Here is a 22,649-nt window from a genome sequence, read left to right as displayed (position 1 = left end):
AAATATCCAAAAATATAACAAAATATTAATAAAAAAATTCTAAATTCTAAGTCAATATCCCAAAAATATAACAAAAATAATATAATATTAATAAAAAAATTCAAGATTCTAAATATTCCAAAATATAAAAATATTAATAAAAAAATTCAAAATTCGAAATAAATATCCCCAAAAATCTAATAAAACTAAAATATTATTAATAAAAAATTCAAAATTTGAATAAAATAGTAATATAAAAAAAATCTAAATTCTAAATAAGTATTCCAGAAATAATAAAAAATTTCTAAATAAATATCCCAAAAAATATAATAAAACTAAAATATTATTAATAATACAAGTTAAATATTTTAAGATAATATTTTTGATTATTGTATGTTCCCCCCCCCCATTCTATAAAATGAGATTTTTGCTAATGCCAGGTTTTGGCACTCTATAGGTTAAGCCGAGGGGTAACAATCAGGAACAGATCCCCTGTAAAAATATATGCGTGAGCAGCAGATGTTCAGGAAATAAGAGGGGCATAAATCCAGTTTTGGAGCTACTCCTGCTTTCTAAGGATGAGATTTTCTTCAAATTATATTAATATGTATCTGGCACCGGGTAGATGGAACAGAACAATATTCTGTAAATCTCCGGAGAGGTTAGTAAATTACCGATGAGCAAATTATTAATGCACATGAAAAGGTGCGCTGTTACTATATCACATCCACATTATGTTCCACTTAGATTTGTTCTTATGTTAATTTTGCAGATTAAGGCGTAATCCTTTACGTACAGTGTTATGTATCTCCAATGAGGGGGCAAATAAATATTTAAAGGGAGACTAAAGTCTAGGACGAAAGCCCTGTAAACTAATTGTGCATTGGTATAGGATTTACCAAAATTTTTTCTTAATAATTTTCATGCACCCTGCGCCAAACAGTAATCTACACCAGTCCAGGAATAGCGTAGATCACTGGTGAAGGGTTATAGGAAATTAGACGAGTCGAGGTGCCCTCTGTCCTGCCCCATCTATATTCCCGTAGAGGCGAATCTCCCAAGATTTGTTTCGGGGTTTGGGTGGTTCGGGCCCCTGATTGGTTGGAGGTTAAACATATTTGAATAGAACTGGAGGTGAAATGATCTCATCATACCCCAGAGTTTAATAGGTTTATATTTGCCTTCCCTCCTCACTTTTTTGGGCCACCTGGTGGCGTCCGGCATTCTCCCTCGATCGCCAATCGGGATCTGATCTTTTCCGATCCCGATCGCTCAACCCTAAAACCAAACAATTTGGAATATTTGAGTCAAACTCGGCTTGTAAGAAATCGGTTGGCCCATCTCTGGTGGCTAGTGGGACACAAATCTGGAAAAGTCACAATTTTTTAGCAAAAACATGCATGCCACAAAATTTGAAAGTGATAAAATGGCCCCAATGGTGAGAGACTGGCGATGATAGAATTATGTTCCTGGCCCGTCTAGATTCCTGCCTCATTACACCCTCTTTTTGAACAATGGCTGGTAGGACACAAAACTGGAAAAGTCACAATTTTGAGCAAAGCCACATGCACGTGCGGCAAAAATTGCAACCTATAAATCGTCTCCAATGTCTGTATCGTCTTTGAGAGACAAATGTTTTTATGAGTCACAGACTCTGAGCACACTGAGTGGGGGGGCGACACTGAGCACACAATGAAATTACTCTTTAGGTTAGGGCTACATGATGACTTTTCTTACTACGTAAAGTTGCGCATAAGTCACGTGTCAATGCTTCTCTACAGTATTGTACTGCCAACGTGACCCAACCTGTCAGATTTTGGTCTCAGGTCGGAAGTTGCATGCAACTTTATGTCACATGGCACATCATTGAGGAGCCCTAGCTTTAGGGATGATGTAGAAGAGTATCAGAAGAAAAATATTAAAGCTAGGGCTACATGGCGACTGATTTTGCAACAAAAAACATATACCATTTGTCTGTGAGTTGCTGCCACTTGGCTGTTTCATGGCACCATTTGGCTTGGAGTTGGATATGATTTGGGATCTCCTATTAGACTATGGTGACATGAAAATCGCAATGTTGTATTGTGATGTTGCAAGTAATGACTGTGTATGTGATAGAATCAGGACCTACAATAGTCGCAAAAATCCAAACCGGCTGAATATTTGGTGGCACGTTGCGTTGACGTTCACTGCTCCGGAGACTCCAAATAGATGTGAAAGTTGCCTAAAACGCGTGACTGTAACTCTCTAGCAAAACATTTCCAATCACTATATTTCATATCTGTGGTCTTCATGTCATGCAATTAAAATTTGCTGCTGGTGTTGGCCTAAGGGGTAAGCCCATGAAATACCGCCACGCTGGCCCATTGTATGACAACTCAAAAAATTTGTAAACTGCATACAAAGGGGACTTTATATGACCTATTAGGTCATTACTACAGTTTGTAGCCTTCAGCCTACACATGTCCTTCTCCTGCTGATACTACCAAAAAGTCTTGGACTCTTTGACATTTCCTGTTTCGATGTAACACCTCTCCCCCTCCAAGGTAACTTGGGGCACCTTCTTCTCCTTCCTTTATGCTCTGCAAGCAGATTCACAAGCTGGATATATGATGACAAACCATTTGTGCCATTGTCCTACTTACAAAATAAATCATCATAGGTCAAGGAAAGCCCCTCGTCCTTCTTATTGTTCTTCCTGGACCTGGGGAATAGCAGCAGCTGAGCGATCTTACAATGGACAATACCTGAATATACCACACATTAATAAAGAGACATCTACTCCACCGACATTATACACATTTTAACAGGTTATCCTCCTGACCTAGGAATGTTATATCTAATTTCTGTTAGATCTTTCATAAATATTGAAAAAAAAATGGATTTAAAGGGGATCTGCATCACATCTGAAAAGCCCTATGACATCCATCATCTGATCGGCGCTGTCACCCTGAGAATTTTGGCATTTTGTTTATCCAAATCCGTTCAGCCATTCCAAAGATATAAACCATTTTAGTGTTGTAGGGTCTACTAGCCGAGTGGGTGGTCACCCTGTGGCTCCTCTGGGGCGGAGTCTCTGTCTGCTCTGTATATGAGGCAGTGTTACCACTCACCATCTGGTAGAGAGGAATGGGAGAAATGGATATAGACATCCGCCAAGTCATTCATCCGCCGATTCTTTTGATCATTGGTAGTCCCAGCAGTCGGACTCTCACAATCAAATACTTATAGGGGATAAGTGACAACCCCTAAGGTTTGTTTTTTTAGAATACTATCGAAAACCTAGGGTACAAACAACCACTTTCCATAATACACATTACCAGTGTAAGCAACGAACAACAATGAATGATTGTAGATTTCAACTAAGAATTGTGCAGATTTGAGAATTCAGCTCTGGAGTATAATACGGGCTGTAATTCAGTATATGTAGAAAGAAAAGTCATTGATAACTACAAAACTGTGTACAAGCTAGACTCTACTAGTGGTAGAAATATAAGAAATTTAGATAGTCTGAAATTTTAGATTTGTCCGTTATTACTGGCGTCCATAAGACTTAAAGATTCTCTGTTGTTCACTATTATAAAATCTAATGTATGAGAAATGCTTCTTTCCTTTCTGACTTTCACTGTAAAATCACTGCTCTACGTATATAGAGATGAACTGCAGGTCATATGACTCAGATGTCTCAAACCTATAGAAGTCTATGGAAAGGGGAAGAGAGGAAGGATTAGGAAGTGCAAGAGGAAAGTGAACAAGGACAATTTTAGTCTGACACTGCAGCCAAATAGAAGCTTCTATCACAACCAAAGCTCTTCACTCTTATCAGTACAAGTCAGTACTTCTCTATATATGTCCTGCACAATCCTCAAGATTAGAGATGAGCGAACACTGTTTGGAACAGCCGTTCCGAACAGCACGCTCACAGCACGCTCCCATAGAAATGAATGGAAGCGGCCGGCACGTGGGGGGGTTAAGAAGCCGGCCTCCGGCAAAGTCCGTGTGCCAGGTGCTTCCATTCATTTCTATGGGAGCGTGCTGTTCGGATGGGCTGATCCGAACAGTGTTCGCTCATCTCTACTCAAGATGTTTCTGGGTAAGAGATAAGTAATGCCTGGTTTACATCTGCGTTTGGTAATCCATTCGGTAAGTCTTCATGGGGACCCCCTGAACAGACTACCGAATGCATTGGCAAGTGGTGTGCAGTGAAAGCACACGGACCCCATAGACTATAATGGGGTCCGTGTGCTTTGCGCGTGAGTCATGCGGGTGAGTCTGCATGTTCCGTGCGGACACCGTGCATAAAGCATTCGGACCCTATTCTAGTCTAAGGGGTCTGTTTGCTCTCATAAGCTCTCCCCTTGTCAATTTGTACGGTATTCTGTTCGGGGGTCCCCATGCGGACTCCTCGAACGGATTACCAAACGCATATGTGAACCAGTTATAACAGAGCAGATTCTCCACTACCTATGTGTAATGTGCAATGGTCTCTATTAGAGTTGAGCGAGTACTGTTCGGATCAGCTGATCCGAACAGCACGCTCGCATAGAAATGAATGGACGTAGCCGGCACGCGGGGGGTTAAGCGGCCGGCCGGCGTCAAAGCGGAAGTACCAGGTGCATCCATTCATTTCTATGGAGCGTGCTGTTCGGATCGGCTGATCCGAACAGTACTCGCTCATCTCTAGTCTCTATCCACCAGCTCAGAGAGAACTGCAATTTCCAAATAGAGCATAGGGGAAAACTGCAGAATACAAGTCATCCAATGACCAGAAATACACACAAACCCTCCCCCATCCAATGTAACATTTATAATCTGGTGCCTTTTTGTATGTCATAGGGGTCATTGGATTTCCCCAGTCAGTGGGTGCAACTGCTACCTCTGCACCCTGTATTGCTACTTCTGTCCTGGTATATAGGAATACCACCAATATACTCTTCATATAATATATGTATATATTAATATGCTTTGATCTGTACTACTTGATGTAAGGATTATGACTCTTCTTAAGAAAAAGAAACTCCAACTACGTGACATTGGTAAAGTGCTTAGTTCCCGGGCTCTCCATACGCCGCCGTCAGGTAGCCGGGAGGAAGCGGTACATTCCCACGAGTAAACATCTACTAAATAAAAATGCCATTGGGGTAAACAAGGTAGTCATTAAACATGATGGGAGTCTTCCTGTTGACATTAATGGAGCGGTCTTAAATAAACACACTTCCATGGAGTAAACCGCAAGCCTGGTACGACACCGACAAAATAAGCCTAAAAGTAACAGGTCGCCCCCCAGACACAACATCCTACATCAAACATCTTGGAGAACAACCACAGAATGGAGCAACAGGCTTAGACGGGAGGTCGGGAAATCCAGAAAGGAACCAAACTAATATACGGGGTGTCCAAGGTCTGAAGAAACACAGTCCACAGGTTTAATTCACTTGCATGGAAAGACTGAGACTGCAATACCAGACATGGCCTACGGATAAAAGTGGAGCTGTTTCTTCGAAGACTTTGATGCTATGACTATGGCTATTAGGTCCAATTTTCTTTTCAATTCAGTATAAATTCAGAAAAACATGGCGGCTTTCTTCCATGACTGGCGCCCCATCAGTCTACGGGTTGTGTCTGGTATTGCTGGTTAGTTCCACTGAAGTGAATGGGGATGAGTTGTAATACTATACTAGACCTGTGGACAGGTACGACTTATTAGGACATATTTTCCTAATCTTTTAATAGTAGACTTACCATGGTTGAAGAGGTCGCAACATTTGGATGAGGGTTGCAGACTCTTCACTGAATACTAATATAGTAGTGGTATTGCGGCTCAGTCCTATTCCCCTCAATGGGACTGAGGCGCTCCTCTACCATGTGACCTCTGAACATGACATAATCGGAATAAGGAAGAGGCCGTGGTGCTCATGAATGGCGCAGTGGTTGGGGTTTTTTGGGTGACGGATGGGACTGAGTTTCATCATGGCCCTGTGACCTATGGAGGTGAGTAGATAACGGGAGCCCAATATCACTGTATATAAGGACATACACCAGCCCACCAGGGGGCAGAAAAGACTCTCTATCTACATGGCGGCCTATGGTCATGCCAAATGGGAGTTGTTCCTGGCACATACAACAAAGGGATATGTCAAACACGGAAGGTATACAATGTATCCATATACAATACTACATAGATATACATGGGTAAATAAATAAACTAAGCCCCTCCTACCAGACCCCAACCGTGAGATCTGATCACGCGGACTGAATTTTTTTTTAATGTAGATTGGGAGCCCCATATAGGGATCACAATCTATATTTGTATATTGTCTTTGTAGAATGGGAGGAAATCCACACCAACACAGGGAGAACATACAAACTCCTTGCAGATGTTGTTCCTGGCAGGGGTTGAACCCAGGACTCTAGTGCTACAAGGCTGCAGTGCTAACCACTGAGCCACCGCATTATCCCCTCCCCCACACAAAAATTTTGACACAACGCATTTTCATTGCTCTGCTTCATCCGTAAGGAAATGCAGAGTTGTATAGGCAGCGTGGTTGCTGGATTTGTTACAATGTATTTATATTGTGTGTGTTTTTTTTGTGTGTTACAAAAATCCCCTCGAATTCCGCCGCGCTAGGCAAACCGAAACAATAGCATCGTCTCGGCTACGATATGTCACATTTCAGCCTGTTTCGGTCACACCTGGCAGAGCTGAATGGCTGCGCTCGTGGGGTGCGCGTACCGCCATCAAGGCGAAGCACGTATGGCAGAATGTACAGGGACGCGGCTGCACGCTCAGGCTAAACTAAACCATTCTGACATGTCGTCGACCATGGCCAATGACGTGGATAATGCTTCTTAACGTGGGTAAAATTTTGTGGCATATAGGTCACGCTCTTCGGGGGAATCAACGCTACGTCTCCTTCTTTGCATTTCCACCACGATTCTTCATTTTTCAGCCTGGAGCTGAGAGTGAAATGCAAGAACGGAAACCCACTGCTCAAAGCTAAAATCTGCTTCCAGGACAATCCATTATATCTGACAAGCTAAATGTTCCATGGTGTACCATATGGCATCGGAGCAGGCCCAACGATGGAAGAGAGAGATTCAGCAAATGCATCACTATTATGGAGTTTGGCTACAGACTCAAGTTTCATTTACTTTATTTCATATTTATGTGGTCCTTACAAATACTTAACCTTTACATCTACAGCCAAAAAAACGCCACGGATTAAATCCTCCTGGCACCGGGATAGAAAAGAATTAATACACGCCGCTATCTAAACATAAAGGAGGCACAAATCTCCGGAGCCCCCCGCCGTGAGTATACAGCACGGAGGCAGGAGAGGATATATAGAGTGCTGACAATAAACAGGCCATTGTGTTGTGTCGCTAAAGTCCATTGTTCGACGTGATTGAAAGTGAAATTTTTAACGTGTTATTTAAGGACAGAAATTCCGTTTTTCTGTTGCAGAATTCCAAATCTCATATCAGGGATACAGGGGGGTCGTAGTAGTCATGTTGGGTTACCGCACTGCAGTTTGCATTCACTTGAATGGGAGCTGAGCTGCAGTAACCAGGAATGGCCACTACACAGGGTATGGAGCTGTCTGATTCTGGCTCTGTACACTGTGCTGAGCTTGGGTATTCTGATGCAGAGCCCCAGATTTTTATAGTAGTGATGCAGAGGGAGCTTAGGGCTGGGTTACTGCAGTGCAGCTTCCATTCACTTGACATGCAATAACCAGAAATGGCCACTATACAGGGTATGATGCTGTCTGGTTCTGGCTCTGTACACGGTGCTGAGCTTGGGTATTCTGATGCAGAGTCCCAAATCCCCCAAATTTTCATAGTAGTGATGCAAAGGGAGCTTAGGGCTGGTTTATTGCAGTGCAGCTTCCATTCACTTGACATGCAATAACTAGGAATGGCCACTATACAGGGTATGGAGCTGTCTGATTCTGGCTCTGTACACTGTGCTGAGCTTGGGTATTCTGATGCAGAGCTCCAAAACGCCCAAATTTTCATAGTAGTGATGCAAAGGGAGCTTAGGGCTGGTTTATTGCAGTGCAGCTTCCATTCACTTGACATGTAATAACCAGGAATGGCCACTATACAGGGTATGGAGCTGTCTGATTCTGGCTCTGTACACTGTGCTGAGCTTGGGTATTCTGATGCAGAGCTCCAAAACCCCCAAATTTTCATAGTAGTGATGCAAAGGGAGCTTAGGGCTGGTTTATTGCAGTGCAGCTTCCATTCACTTGACATGTAATAACCAGGAATGGCCACTATACAGGGTATGGAGCTGTCTGATTCTGGCTCTGTACACTGTGCTGAGCTTGGGTATTCTGATGCAGAGCTCCAAACCCCCCAAATTTTCATAGTAGTGATGCAAAGGGAGCTTAGGGCTGGGTTACTGCAGTGCAGCTTCCATTCACTTGACATGTAATAACCAGGAATGGCCACTATACAGGGTATGGAGCTGTCTGATTCTGGCTCTGTACACTGTGCTGAGCTTGGGTATTCTGATGCAGAGCTCCAAAACCCCCAAATTTTCATAGTAGTGATGCCAAGGGAGCTTAGGGCTGGTTTATTGCAGTGCAGCTTCCATTCACTTGACATGTAATAACCAGGAATGGCCACTATACAGGGTATGGAGCTGTCTGATTCTGGCTCTGTACACTGTGCTGAGCTTGGGTATTCTGATGCAGAGCTCCAAAACGCCCAAATTTTCATAGTAGTGATGCAAAGGGAGCTTAGGGCTGGTTTATTGCAGTGCAGCTTCCATTCACTTGACATGTAATAACCAGGAATGGCCACTATACAGGGTATGGAGCTGTCTGATTCTGGCTCTGTACACTGTGCTGAGCTTGGGTATTCTGATGCAGAGCTCCAAAACCCCCAAATTTTCATAGTAGTGATGCAAAGGGAGCTTAGGGCTGGGTTACTGCAGTGCAGCTTCCATTCACTTGACATGTAATAACCAGGAATGGCCACTATACAGGGTATGGAGCTGTCTGATTCTGGCTCTGTACACTGTGCTGAGCTTGGGTATTCTGATGCAGAGCTCCAAAACCCCCAAATTTTCATAGTAGTGATGCCAAGGGAGCTTAGGGCTGGTTTATTGCAGTGCAGCTTCCATTCACTTGACATGTAATAACCAGGAATGGCCACTATACAGGGTATGGAGCTGTCTGATTCTGGCTCTGTACACTGTGCTGAGCTTGGGTATTCTGATGCAGAGCTCCAAAACCCCCAAATTTTCATAGTAGTGATGCAAAGGGAGCTTAGGGCTGGGTTACTGCAGTGCAGCTTCCATTCACTTGACATGTAATAACCAGGAATGGCCACTATACAGGGTATGGAGCTGTCTGATTCTGGCTCTGTACACTGTGCTGAGCTTGGGTATTCTGATGCAGAGCTCCAAAACCCCCAAATTTTCATAGTAGTGATGCAAAGGGAGCTTAGGGCTGGTTTATTGCAGTGCAGCTTCCATTCACTTGACATGTAATAACCAGGAATGGCCACTATACAGGGTATGGAGCTGTCTGATTCTGGCTCTGTACACTGTGCTGAGCTTGGGTATTCTGATGCAGAGCTCCAAAACCCCCAAATTTTCATAGTAGTGATGCAAAGGGAGCTTAGGGCTGGGTTACTGCAGTGCAGCTTCCATTCACTTGACATGTAATAACCAGGAATGGCCACTATACAGGGTATGATGCTGTCTGGTTCTGGCTCTGTACACTGTGCTGAGCTTGGGTATTCTGATGCAAAGCTCCAAATCTCCAAAATTTTCACAGCAGTGGTGCAGGGAGAGCATAGGACTGGGTCACTGCAGTGCAGCTTCCATTACTTGAATGGGAGCTGACCTGCGATAACCAGAAATAGCCACTACATAGGGCATGGAGATGTCTGGTTCTGGCTCTGTACACTGTGCTGAGCTATTCTGATGCAGTTTTCCAAATCCCACACATTTTCATAGTAGTGGTGCAGGGGGAAGCTTAGGACTGGGCTACTGCAGTGCAACCTGGATTCACTTGACTTGCGTATATGGACCAGTGTATGGCACTGTCTGGTTCTGGCTCTGTACACTGTACAGAGCTTTGTTTTTCTTCTGATAAAAATTCTATGCATTTTCATATCAATGATGCAGGGAGGCAGGGGGGTGTAGTAGTCTTGCTGGGGTACCACAGTGTCGTTTCCATTCACTTGAATGGGAGCTGAGCTGCTTTAATCAGTAATGGCCACTACATAGTGTTTGGCTCTTGTACACTATGCTGAACTTTATTTTTCTGATGCTCCATATCCCCACATTTTTATGGTAGTCGTCCAAGGGTAGCTTAGGGTTGAGTTTCCACAGTGCAGGTTCCATTCACTTGAATGGGAACTGACCTGCAGTAACCAAGAATGGCCACTAGACAGTGTACAGAGCTGTCTGTTTCTGGCTCTGTACACTATGCTGAGCTTTTTTTCCTGAGCTAAATATTTCCCGCATTATCATAGAAGTGACGTAGGGAATGCATAGTAGTCTTGCTACCCTTCAATGCGAGTTGGGCTGCAGTAACCAGGAATTGCCACTACATAGTGTACAGAGCTCCATGCATTGTGCTACAGCTCTTAGCGTCATCACTGTACTGTGAGGAACTGGTACTGGGGCATTTCTCAAAACTCAGTGTCATTGCTGGGTGGTAACTAACGCCCCCTCTGAAAGTACAAGGCTATGGAAGATACAGTCGTGGGGGGGGGGGGGGGGGTAGGGCATTCCTCGTAGTTGTAAGGCTGTAAGGCCCACCCTTCTGACAGTGGGGAGATATCGGTGCCAAAATCAACAGCACCAATATCTCCAGCAACAGGTTGCATACCGGGAAAGTCGACAAAGTATTTGCACAAAAAATTGTGACCTTTGTTGACACTTCTCAAATTTGAAGAAAAAAAGCCAAAAAAATCAACATGGTCTTCGAGGGAGTCAGCATGATCTCCAAGTCTATGTAAGTTTATTAAGAAGACAGAAAGTGCGCCAATCTAGGTAATAGATTTCACTCTCAGACAAAGATACCATCTTTGTTGCCCACAGCAACCAATCAGAACTCAGATGTAATTTTTCCACTAAAAACTGTAACTTTCAAATTAAAAAATCTGACAACTGTATTAAAAGAAAACCGTCTTTGTCGGCCATAGCGACCAATCACAGCACAGATTTCATTTCATAGTCCACACTTGGAAACCAGTGTTCAATTCTCTACAGCGCCTCCGCAGGAGAAATGAGGCAGTACATGGTTCCTATTGGGATGTCTACGTAATAAACGGACAGGCCTGAGTGAGGGATGCTCTTTGTAGTCAACTTGGCTCTGTCTGAACAAGCGATCTACACTTTGAACTAAGAAGATGAAATTTGAGGTTCCTTGGGCCCACCAGATAAAATGACTCTGTGGGCTTGTCCTCCAACAACTCTGAGGTATAGACTTGTTGGACTTGATGGACTGATGTCTTCATCCAACCTCATCTACTATGTAACTGTGTATAGGGTCCCTTAAATTTGGGTGTTTTCTCCACAACCATTATTGTGTTAGAGCGTGGGCCCACTGGAGCCAGGTAGGCCAATGGAGCCTGTTGTGCCAATACGACACTGGATGAACCCAAGAATAATTTTATCTGGTGTGCTCAAGGATCCTCAGTCCGACACCATGGGCTCCCAGAATGATTTTATCTGGTGGGCTCCAAGAATCTCAGTCGGACACTGAGCTAGGGAGGAGGGTCAAGTTTGCGCGGCTTGGCCAACAAGTCATATCACCTAATCCAGGACCTTGGTGGGTGGAAGAAGAAGCCTAGCCTGGACTTTCTATAGGGCCATACCAACTGTACCCATAACTCCTAATAATAACCTCTCAGGGCACTAATTTTATTACACCTCATAGGGTCAACAGTCAAAAACTATAGGACCCCGTCCACCCCGACTTTTTGGGAAATTTCACATTTTTATTCAAAGATTTTTTTTCTTTTTCACCAGAACTATTTCAGAAATTTTTGTATACCATTGTCATAGTTTACAGACGTATCAGGCGCGGCTTAGAGACCCGTAATAATTACGATAATCAGCAGCGATCACGTATCGGGAATTATTAGAAATCAGGACTGAGAGAAGTGGATGCCGGGAGCACAAACAATCAAGTTTGGAGACAAACAACAAAACCTCCATCCGGCGATGTAATTTGTGAGCGCGGCGCGGTGGCATTTGTTGATAAAACATGTAGCGTAGCTGGTGCTGGGCGCGGGGCGCAGATCACACCTCTCATTCTCGTGCGGGGTTAAGATTATATGCACTCAGCACTGTGTGCAAACACTCAAAGGCATCGTGTGTAACAAGCAGCAGCGAGACACAAAGGCTAATTGTTCGCCCCTTGTTCTGTGCATTATTCCAGTATAGCACAGTCTTACGTCGCCTTCTGTCTGTGCATTATTAATTCCTTAATCCCGTATTTAATAATCCAAAAATCTGGCAATTTGACAACTGGATTATAATGTTAAATATATCCGATTTTGTATTCCAAATTAATAAGTCGCCGGAAGTCACCCATATAGGTTAGTTTCATAGGCTAACTATTCTTTAGCATTTTCTTACAACTTTGTATTATTCTGCTCCTCTGTTATTCTTCCTGGAAATGTATAAATGCATCAAGAAGGGGCTGTTACTGTTCTTGCTGACAATAGGGCACGACTCCATATTGGATTTGCACTCGGAAATCTAATAGGATGGATTGGAAGAATGGAAAAACGAGGACTAGTGGACCGCGCCAACAACGGACATGAAAGAATTCCAAGAGATCTCACTGACTATTATAGAGTCTGTTGGATGTCCATTTTGTAACCGAAATCATCGGACTAAAAAGTTGGGGTTGAAGCAGTTTTTTTTATCTAAGCTCTGTTCACCTTACCTCTGCCTTCCACAGACACTAACATCGGGAGTATTGCCAGGTGTAGGAGGCCTCTGACATATGCCGACATAGAGTTCCAGTTTGTGTTTTTACGTGGGATTCCTCTTCACTACAATTTTCTATATCCCTTGGTTGGGAGAGGGACGCCCTTTGTATATATTTGATGTATGCACCAAAGGTTTTCCCAGTGTATTCGTCAAAGGTGCCCTGACGTCAAGTGACCACAGCATAAGTTGAACATGGACCAATGAATCAATATGGAACTGGCCCACCAGTAGACCCAGACCCTAAGACAAAACTGGTCCATCAGAAGACACCCAAATCTATTACCATACGACCTATTTCCTGGAGGTTGGGCTCCCAGAATCTTTTTATCTGGTGGGCCCAAGGAACCTCAGTCCAACACTGCCCTTGGGCCGACCCCCATCGCAAGCAAAAATCTTAAAAATAGTTGAGAGTTGCAAAAACTCATTCTACAATCCTCAAGCTTTGTTGGCCAATACTTTTTGGCTGCCATACCATTCATGTGTTCCAGCCCCACATCGACAGGCCAAAATTTTTTTTACTTACATGTGTAGGCAGGCGTACGCCCTACTCCTGAATATTGAGGAAGACTAAGAGTGCACAGCACCCATTCACAAGAATGGACATGTAACATATGGTGGTGTCACATCTGCAAGAACTTGAGCCACTCTTGACTAATTAGAGAAGGGTCGGGCCCCTGGGACCCCCTTTATGATATCTAGAGGCTCTCATTAAGTCTGAACCAACCACTTACACATTAGCTATGGGTGGCAGTGTGGCTTCATGCCAGACCACTAATACCATGTGTGAAGATACTAATATAGTATTCTTATATCAAGAAATTTACACGTAGAGTATTGCCATCTTTACGACACATTGGTGGAGGGTTATCAAAAATTCCCGAAAAAAATAATCTGATTGCAATCTGTCGACACTGGTCTTCAGAAATCTTCTCCATTGGGATCACTTTGACAGTATACGATCTACCATGACATTCAGACCACCTGCCTAATGTTGTACAGCCTTGCTATGCCAAAACAGCTCTAATCCATTGAGGCTTGGACACCTTGAGACATCTGAAGGTGTCCTGCATTATTATATTGACATTATATGGAACAGCCGCTTATCTATGGGGCTAGACAAGGCCCATGAATATTTGTCATGAATATTGAAATCCTGGAAATTTCTTTCATTCTTATAATGGAGATCCAAGTCAACATCAAGTTGACTGGCCTAAGTCTAGTTTCTCTTGGCCATAATAAAGTCAGAGTCCAGAACTCCCTTTCCCGAGTTCCTACTGAACTAAACTTATGTAATCATGGATATTTAAAATGGCCCCTCACCCCGACTTTCCTCGACTGCTCTGTGGTTCCTTTCATAATAGATCTAAAACTAACTTTGCAAGTACAATTGTTCCTTTCAGGGTTGGAGAACAATGCCATAATTCTCACTTAGAGGTCATGTTGTAAAGGCTGGTATTGTTTGGCATGGCTGCCGTCTGGGATTCCTAACTACTTTTCTTGTTTGTTAGAGGAACCCGGAATTCTTCAAAATGTCAATAATGGCCTTCATGGCAGCGAGAGTCTGTACGTAAGCTAGAATTATTCTAAACTTGGCAAATATAGGTCACGGCTGGTGATACGACTTTGACAGCTAGAATGAAAGAGTCAACTTTCGTGGGCTGTAGATGACAACGCCAAGTCTGATGAACAGAACTTCTTATAGGGTCATAGTCCATGTTTTGATGACCAGTCTTTAACAAGGGTGACCACAATTCACCATCTACATGGAGATGTCTGATCTCTAACTCACGTGACTACAGCTTGGTCTACACTGAGATGACTGATCTATCTCAAAAAATTATTGAAGAACATTTGAAGTTTTTTCAGGTCTATGTCTTCTTCAAACAAATGAACTTGAAGAAGTCTTCGGGGATCACAACACTGCTGAACTATCATTGATCATCAATATAACAATAGACCATGATGATAAACCATCAATATAATATTGGTGGGGACCTAACCCTTGGGGTCTATGCCGATTTCTCTAGTCTATATACTTAGCAGTGGTGGTACAGGTTATTTCATGCTCTTCCCAGGTACAGGTCTTGGCCAAGTGCTCCAGCCAAGTAGTCCAACTACCTTCACAGCTACTTGAAGAGTCCATCTACCGTCTCTGTCAAGGGTGCCAAGAGTCTGACCACTATGATTTGGTATTGATGGCCTATCTACGACAATGGAGTAATCAGCATAGGCCCCAAGGGTTAGGTCACCAATGATCTTATATTGATGGTCTATCCTAACTAGTATTGTGATCCCGGAAAGACTTCTTCAAGTTGATTCTTTGATGTCATGCTAGACTATCCCTGTTTACCTCCATTGCTGTGATCCCATGAGGGATGAAAGTAATGGGCTCCAAAGATGGTCATGTGAACTTAGCCTTAGTCTCCAATTTCGTATCTCAGTTAGATTACAATTTTACCCCGTGATAGGAAAATTGTAAGTTACTCATTCAGCAACTGAAACCTCATCAATGCCACCATATACATATACACAAACATAAAAGCCTAAACTAAAACGTGGCATGCAACCTACAGTCATTCGGCAGCCAGGTGAGGTTCTTTAGTTTTATAGGTAATGAATATCACTTGTCTCGTGAACCCGGATCAACAGGTGGATGCACTGGAGTTTGGAAAGAATTGTTAAGCTAAATCGAGGCAGAATGACCCAGGCCCAGAAACCAGGATGTACAGGACGCACAATATTTATACAGCTTCACTTAGTGCATTAACTCTTAAAGGAATTGTCTACTTTAGAAAAAAAATCATATCAAAGACATTATTACACCATTCTGAGATGATCGAGGTTACTCTGACAACTCTCTATTATCTAGAGTGTCTACAAAAAGCAGTCCTTGCTCTGGAGGACCCAGCAATAAATAAGTCTCAATGTGTTTCAATGAGAATTGTGTAATTCCTAATTTACCCTGTGGGGGAGCTGCAGGGGAAATACATAGCTAGTTTTCTCTGCAGATCACATGAGATGGCAATATTTTTGCCTTTAATATAATTTGTTAAGTTTATGTACAGGAATTACCTTCTAAAAAAATAAATTAGAACAATTATTCCAAAGATCATGCAAAAGACAGACAATTATCAAAAAGAGTCGTAGGGTTTAGAAAACTCATACATGATTAAAGAGTTAAAGGGGTTGTCCCATCACAAGGATCCTATCTATACTGCTTGTTAATGTGAATGTAAGACTTTTCCTAAATACATTGCTTCAGCAAAACTGCTTTGTTTGTCCACTATCTTACTTTATTCATTTTTTTTTTTTACACATCCCTTGACTTATCTGGTCATAAGTCAAGTGATGTATCTGCTGCTCTCAGGGGGGAGGGGGAGGGGCTAAGTGCAGGGAGCGAGCCTGTGTATCTAGCTATTCCTGTGTCTACACCACGTGACCTTCCTGCTATCAGATAGGGGAGAGGAGCTGCTTTCATTTCTTCTGTTCTCCCAGTTATCAGGCTAGCTAATTCAATTGTGTTCATTATGGCAGAGACAGGCAGTTTCTGTATGTAACACAGAATGGAGTTGCTGCTGCCTGTACTTCATAGTCCAATATGGGTGGGCGGAGCTAAACGACAGGTTGCGAGTGAAACCCCGCCCACCAAATGATGCAAGAAACCAGGAAGAAAGAAGATTTTACAGCAGTAAAGACTGATGAGTATGCGACGTGGGAATACCCCTTTAACAGGACAGAGGATTCCTAATTCAGTTGTGACACATTCATGAACCGCATGGACATTACATGAATTTGAAGAGCTGTGTAATACCTAGCTTCACCTGTGATGGCGCTGCAGGAAAATGTAAAACTTTTTTTTCCATAATCCCCTTCATATTAAAGCCTGATGCTGAGGATTCCAGTAGCAGACCACCATGCTAGGTGGGAGGGGTGTAACTTTTGGAGGTACAGTGGTTACTACCGGTCCCTGGATCCTCTGCGGAGCCCCACATAAAATATACCATTGTTCTAAAGGGCACAAAGTAGGCCCCATTACAGATTTTTCATGTGAGCCCAGGAGCTTCAAGTTATACCTCTGCCAGGTGGCCCTGCTAACAAAATGAAGTATCCCGCAGTACACAAGCTATTAAGTTCCATTATATAATGCTTGATATTCCTATATGTATGGTCCAATAATGTAATAAAGGTAAGAAATAGTTAAGTTATATGCAGTGATGCGTTATATTATGTGTATGTATATATATAATATTTTACATCATTGTGGAACATCCATCAAGCACATGAATGATCTCAACTCCCAAGTCTTTGTCTTGTAACCTTTACATCCATCCATAACCCTAACCCTATTATTGCCCTCTTCATCCATAACCCTAACCTTAGTGTTGTTCTCTCCATCCATAACCCTAACCCTACTATTGCCCTCTTCATCCATAACCCTAACCTTAGTGTTGTTCTCTCCATCCATAACCCTAACCCTACTATTGTCCTCTCCATCCATAACCCTAACCTTAGTGTTGTTCTCCCCATCTATAAACCTAACCACAGTATTGTTCTCTCCATCCATAACCCTAATCCTAATATTGTCCTCTCCATCCATAACCCTAACCATACTATTGTCCTCTCCATCCATAACCCTAACCTTAGTGTTCTTCTCCCCATCCATAACCCTAACCACAGTATTGTTCTCTCCATCCTTAACCCTACTGCTGTCCTCTCCATCCATAACCCTAACCCTACTATTGTCCTCTCCATCCATAACCCTAACCTTAGTGTTGTCCTCTCCATCCATAACCCTACTGTTTCCCTATGCATTCATAACCCTAAGCTTATTGTTGTTCTCCCCATCCATAACACTAACCTTAGTGTTGTTCTCTCCATCCATAACCTTAACCCTACTGCTGTCCTCTCCATCCATAACCCTAACCTTAGTGTTGTTCTCCCCATCCATAACCCTAACCACAGTATTGTTCTCTCCATCCTTAACCCTACTGCTGTCCTCTCCATCCATAACCCTAACCCTACTATTGTCCTCTCCATCCATAACCCTAACCTTAGTGTTGTCCTCTCCATCCATAACCCTAACCTTAGTGTTGTTCTCTCCATCCATAACTCTAACCCTACTATTGTCCTCTAGATCCATAACTCTAACCTTCGTGTTGTTCTCCTCATCCATAACCCTACTGTTTCCCTATGCATTCATAACCCTAAGCTTATTGTTGTTCTCCCCATCCATAACACTAACCTTAGTGTTGTTCTCTCCATCCATAACCTTAACCCTACTGCTGTCCTCTCCATCCATAACCCTAACCTTAGTGTTGTTCTCCCCATCCATAACCCTAACCACAGTATTGTTCTCTCCATCCTTAACCCTACTGCTGTCCTCTCCATCCATAACCCTAACCCTACTATTGTCCTCTCCATCCATAACCCTAACCTTAGTGTTGTTCTCTCCATCCATAACCCTAACCCTACTATTGTCCTCTAGATCCATAACCCTAACCTTCGTGTTGTTCTCCTCATCCATAACCCTACTGTTTCCCTATGCATTCATAACCCTAAGCTTATTGTTGTTCTCCCCATCCATAACACTAACCTTAGTGTTGTTCTCTCCATCCATAACCTTAACCCTACTGCTGTCCTCTCCATCCATAACCCTAACCTTAGTGTTGCTCTCCTCATCCATAACCCTAACCCTACTACTGTCCTCTCCATCCATAAGCCTAACCTTAGTGTTGTTCTCTCCATCCATAACCCTAACCTTACTAATGTCCTCTTCATCCTTAACCCTAAACCCTACTGTTTCCATATGCATTCATAACCCTAACCCTACTATTGTCCTCTCCATCCAAACCCTAACCCTACTGTTTCCCTATGCATTCATAACTCTAACCTTAGTGTTGTCCTCTCCATCCATAACCCTAACCTTAGTGTTGTTCTCTCCATCCATAACTCGAACCTTAGTGTTGTCCTCTCCATCCATAACCCTAACCTTACTGTTTCTCTATCCATCCATAACCGTCTTGAATGAGTCACATTCCTTTTAGCACATATCTGTAATACACCCTTATAAAACTTTGATCAAACACCAAACTGATCACATACGATGTCCATATATAGTATAATATATAGAAAATACCCATCAAAGAGAAAAAGGGGAACATGTAATACTGCAATGAGCATCCTGGCTAGTGTCTCGTATACCAGAAAATGGCAACAAACTGTCTCTATACAATGAACGAGCTCCAAATGAAACATAAGGTGACGTGAATGAATTTCTACAAGAGAAAAGAGTGAATACGCATCTGTTCTTCATGGCATTCACCCAAGAGTTCTTAAGGAGCTTAGTTAAATCATCACTAGACTTTACACGTAATCTTTAAGGTTTCTTTCCCTAGTAGTTTTGTGCCATGTGTTTGGCACCCGCCAGATGTGGTAACTTTATTTAAGCCGAAAGTCATAGCCAAGGAATTAAAGACAAATAAGATTTAGGTCAAGAGGGCAAAAATAACTTGGCTTATTTATCAACTAATAAAACTTTTTTATTTTTATATAGAATTAGAATATTCTTTAAAAAAATTTTTTTTACTTAAAACATTAAAGTTTTTTTTTCGTCTTTGGACAATCCTTGGTTATTGGGGGGTGTTCCCATGTAGGAATTTGTGGAAAAGGAAATTTTCTGCTTCGGGAATTTGAAACAGTGTTTTTTTCACTGGTGATAAACCGATGAGGATTTTGATGCTGAATTTGAAGCAGATTTTGAAGCTAAATTTGGAGAATACTGCCACAGTTTTTAGCCTTTATTGGGTAGGGCCAAATTCGAATTTGAAGCAGATTTTGAAGCTGAATTTGTAGAATACTGGAACAGTAGGGTAGGGCCAAATTCTAAATTCCGCTAGTAAATTTTGACAAATTCTACATCCAATTCTGAGTCAAATTCTGCCAGAAAATGTCTTTCCACCTCCCATTTATTTTAATGGGAGTTCTCAGGCAGAATCTGTAGGACAAAAAGTTGAAAAAATCAGCTAAAGAAGAAAAATCAGCTCCTGCTTCCCATTGAAAGGAAGGAGGAAGATTTCTGGTGGAAATTGAGGTGGAGTTTGAGGCAGATTTCGCCATAAATTCTGTGTCAAATTTCCTAAAAAAGGTTTAAGACTCCAAGAGAAAACGCTCTGGCTGCGCTCAACTCTGGAACCTACTACTATTAAAGGGGTTGTATTGTATTACCTATCCCTTACTGATAGGATAGGGGATAAATTCATGGTCAACTGGCACCCCACCAATCCCAAGAATGGGGCTGCAGGTATCCCTTGATGGATGAGTGACAGGCCGAGCATTCCATTCATTCTCTATGGGTGTGCCGGAGATAGCTAAGCACAATGCTCGGCCATCTCCATTCTCAGGAGTTCCGATCTTGGAATTTGTGGGTGTCTCAGTGCTTGGACTTCCACCGATCATGAAGCTTTCCCCTATCCTATCAAAAGGGAATAACATCATGATCCCAGAATTCCCTAACACAATGCTACAAAGGGGCTTTGAAAATATGGCCGCTTTCTTCTTCTCAGGAAGTGACATCACAGATCGTAGATGAGCAAAAGCTCAGTCCCATTCAAAAACTCCTTGGTTAGTTGGCCTTTTTCTGATCCTTTGTACTTGCATTTTAACTTTTTTGTAGATTTTTACTCTAAAGATATCTAAAGTTCACGTGTGTTTATGGTTGATCTGCCATCTAACCGTCCCCACCCTATTGCTAAAGAGGTTTTCTTGCTAAAATTTAAAATTCAACAAATAGATTTCAAGAATTCTATTTCACAATGTATTAAAGCTTCCATATATCAAATCAAATCAAACAAACTTTATTGGCATGTTCGAATAGATATTTGGCATTGCCAAAGCTAGTAAAGTGGTGGTGGGGGGGAGGAGTTGGATTCAAGTGGGTGAGTGGTGGGTATGGGGGGGTGGGTGGTTTGGGGTATAACAGTCCGTGGAGTCTCGTCTTCCTCTTAATTGGTGACCGCTATATGGGGAGGTGGGGTGGGGCGGGTGTATTGGGGTAAATACAACATATATGTAAGAGAAAAGTCAACCGAAGCTGTTGATTCTGAAGGAGCTGACTCTTGTATACTATTATGGTCCTCCATTCTCCAGCAATGCCTCCATCTTCTTCTCCCGACCGCCTCTACACCGCGTCATCAGCCGAAAGAGCCAAGTGCATATGTCCGTTCGGCCATTTTCCTGTGGTCTCTTACATGAAGGAAAATGGCTGAACTGAAATGTGCAGTTGTCTCAGCCGGTTGAAGATGTGGCCAATGACGCGGCAATTAGGTGGTTGGGAGAAGGAGACAGAAGCGTCGCTGGAGAGTCTTCAGACAACACAGGTGACGCCCCCTGTGGTATTTGAGCAAGGGGGAATGCCCATGTGCTCTCTGTAGACTATATTGCATATGGCAAAAAAAATAAAATAACACCGGAACGGCCGTGTGGATCAGAATAATAAATGTAGGCTATTCTGATGTGGTCTTAGTTCAAAAATGGATTCCAATGATAGAATTCCTTTGATATTTTGCAAAGATGTCCGATTTTTCAAGCGGACAGCAAAATCGTACATGTAGGATTTTGCTGTCCGCTTAAAAAATTGGACACCTTTGTAAACGGACACTTAAGAACACTCACGGAAATAAAGGACACTACATGGTGTCCCATTTAAAACAATGCAAATTGCAAACGGACACAGCTAGTGTCCGATGCTAAACTCTTCCGCGGACACTAGCTATCGGACACCGATGCTAGTGTGAATGCCCCCTAAGACTAGCAATAGAGTCACACTTCCCAATCCTATACGAGTTTTCTTTGCAGCAGTCATGTCATTTACATCACAAACAGGATTACAATAGAAGATAACACCTCTATTACATCCACTACTGGCAATCGATGATGTCACGGCTTATCTCCTCCCCCTCCCTGCACCGAGCATGTCTAAAAAACTCTCTCATAGACCTCAATGAATCAACTCCTATTGCTGCCTATGGCCATGAGGCTGCTGTAAAGCAGATCACTAAATGCTGTTAACAGCAGAGCAGAAGCTCAGGCAAGATGGCCGCCCCCATAATGTTTAGAAAATAGCATTTTAAGAACTCTACAACAGAGTAGAAAAAAGCGATAGATTTCACTATCTGGTTTTATGCCCATTTTTTGGCGCCCTATCTACAATTTTCGGATTTCGCTAGTTGTAGACTTATTACAGGTTTCCTAGCATTATCATTTTTCAATGTTATTCACGGATGACTTTGGCTTCTATAACAATTGGTCATCAGAATTTGTTATTTAGAGGACACGGTAGAAAATCCTGACACTTCCCCTATTAAAATAGCAATAAAAACCTCTCATTATATCAACCTGAGACAATAAAGTAAAAACAATGGCCGAAGAATAAAAGAAAAGACGTATAGGACGCAGTTTATTACCGTTTTATTACACTGATCTGCGAATTCATTATATATGACAGCACACGTCGCTCACTTTATATAGTGCCTGGTTGCATAACATGCTTTATGGCCTCATATGTCACCGGGTATATTATTATTATGAATTTTTTTAATCAAAAAGTTATTGATCTCCTTTGACTAGATGACGCCATGGACAGGATTACTCTATGTTGCGTATCCAGTAAATCCTCGTATAAGACCTTGGATATAGAGAATGG

The 22,649-nt window shown here is 42.5% G+C and overlaps 1 protein-coding gene and 1 long non-coding RNA gene across 11 annotated transcripts in view; both read right to left on the bottom strand.

The window, feature by feature from the left end:
• Nucleotides 1–22,649, bottom strand: part of TCF4 (transcription factor 4) — a 323,749-nt gene that overhangs the window by 188,618 nt on the left and 112,482 nt on the right. The gene's annotated exons all lie outside the window — the stretch shown is intronic.
• LOC142198027 (uncharacterized) lies at nt 17,297–18,376 on the bottom strand. Its single transcript, XR_012715339.1, has 4 exons — nt 18,351–18,376; nt 17,934–18,158; nt 17,682–17,873; nt 17,297–17,456 (listed from the first exon to the last, which is right to left on the bottom strand). It is a non-coding gene; the product is annotated as an uncharacterized LOC142198027 (long non-coding RNA).

This window comes from Leptodactylus fuscus, chromosome 1 (genome assembly GCF_031893055.1).
Source record: "Leptodactylus fuscus isolate aLepFus1 chromosome 1, aLepFus1.hap2, whole genome shotgun sequence".
NCBI lineage: Eukaryota > Metazoa > Chordata > Amphibia > Anura > Leptodactylidae > Leptodactylus > Leptodactylus fuscus.
The sequence above is the reverse complement of the archived record's forward strand: the minus strand, read 5'-3'. Positions and strand labels throughout refer to the sequence as shown.